This window comes from Babylonia areolata, chromosome 18 (genome assembly GCF_041734735.1).
Source record: "Babylonia areolata isolate BAREFJ2019XMU chromosome 18, ASM4173473v1, whole genome shotgun sequence".
In the NCBI taxonomy this organism is placed as follows: Eukaryota; Metazoa; Mollusca; class Gastropoda; order Neogastropoda; family Buccinidae; genus Babylonia; species Babylonia areolata.
Genome location: NC_134893.1, coordinates 63,079,496 through 63,080,929, shown reverse-complemented (window position 1 = coordinate 63,080,929; position 1,434 = coordinate 63,079,496). Strand labels below are relative to the sequence as shown.

At 50.0% G+C, this 1,434-nt stretch overlaps 1 protein-coding gene across 1 annotated transcript in view; it reads right to left on the bottom strand.

The window, feature by feature from the left end:
• LOC143292992 (zinc finger CCHC domain-containing protein 24-like) overlaps positions 1 to 91 on the bottom strand; it is a 30,050-nt gene extending 29,959 nt beyond the window's left edge. The window contains exon 1 of the mRNA XM_076603758.1: positions 1 to 91. This exon is cut by the window's left edge and continues 572 nt beyond it. The gene's annotated coding sequence lies outside the window, so the exon portion shown is untranslated.
• Between the last annotated feature and the right edge of the window lie 1,343 nt (positions 92 to 1,434).

The following is a 1,434-nucleotide window of genomic DNA, read 5'->3' as shown; positions in this document are numbered from 1 at the left end:
ACCTCGGGCCTCTGGGACAAAGTGAGAGCAAGTGTTGGTTCCACTGGAAAAGGAAACGGTCTGAAGAGCTGGGGTCTGTGTTCCACTCTTCAGCCCCTCTTCGCTCTTGCTGGCTGTCGCTGCCACGCGGCACGCGCAACCTACCTCCTCCCTCCCACCCATCCCCTTAACCCCTCCCCCCCCAACCCCCCACCCCCCCACCCCCCACCCCCCCGCCCCCAGCCCCCTCCCCTGTGCTTTTCTTTGTTCATTCCGCCAGATCTACCGTGCAGACCCATCTCCCCTCTTCACCCTCCATCTCACCTCCTTCCTCTTCCTTCACCACCCCTCCCCCCCCATCTCCCTTCGCTCTTTATACTGACAGACTTCGGCTTCTCTGGCATCTTGTGACGTCACCGGCAGCGTGGAATTTCTGGCAGGGGTCTGACCTTTTTCACTTTGACCTTTCTGCCGCCTCGCTTCGTTGGTGGAAGTTAAAGCTGTGTGTGGCTGGGGTTCGCGGCGTTGCATATCTCTCTCTCTCTCTCTCTCTCTCTCTCTTCGTTACATTTCATGATGCTGGATTAGAAGTTAAACATCACGAGAGAAATTACAACCGTGGAAATCCAGAACGTGATTGAAAGCACATGTGTATGGCTTATGCGGGTGCCTGAGTGTATGCGCGTGTGTGTATGTGAAAGAGAGACAGACAGACAGACAGATAGCGAGACAGAGAGAATCAGGAAAAACGCACTGCGGTTGTAAATTGTTGTTGTTGGTGGTGGTGGTGGCAGTGGAGGTCTTCTTTTTTCTTCATGTTCTTCCTCCTCTTCTCCTCGTCTTTTCGTCCTATTTTCTTCTTCCTGGTTTTTAACATGTACAGAATCCTAAATTCGACCATACATACAGCTATGAAGAATGTTCAACCTGTATTTCTACAATGCTCCCACAGTGACGTACACATCCATGCTCGCGCACACACTGCACGCATGAATACATTTAGTTCGGCATTTTAGCACCTTTCTGATACTGGTATAGCAATCTGAAACTATTACATCTGATTTGACAATGTATTGGTATCCTTTCTCTCTCTCCAGGCTCTCTGTCTCTCTCTGCAGACGCATGTGTGTGGATGAGAAACTGGAGTTTGTTCGTGCGTGTTCGCACAGCTGTGCTTATGAAGGAGTGGAAAGTGCGAGTATATGCAGTTTGTTTTCCATGTGTGTTTGAGTATTTCAGTGTGTGTGTGTGTGTGTGTGTGTGTGTGTGTGTGTGTGTGTGTGTGTGTGTGTGTGTGTGCATGCATGTGGTGTGCGAGTGTGCGTGTTTGTACGTAGTGTGTGTGTGTGTGTGTGTGTGTGTGTGTGTGTGTGTGTGTGTGTGTGTGGTGTTCGTTCTTTAGTTTAACGTCTTCTCACTGTAAGTGATATTAGACGAACGTGGTGTGTGTGTGTG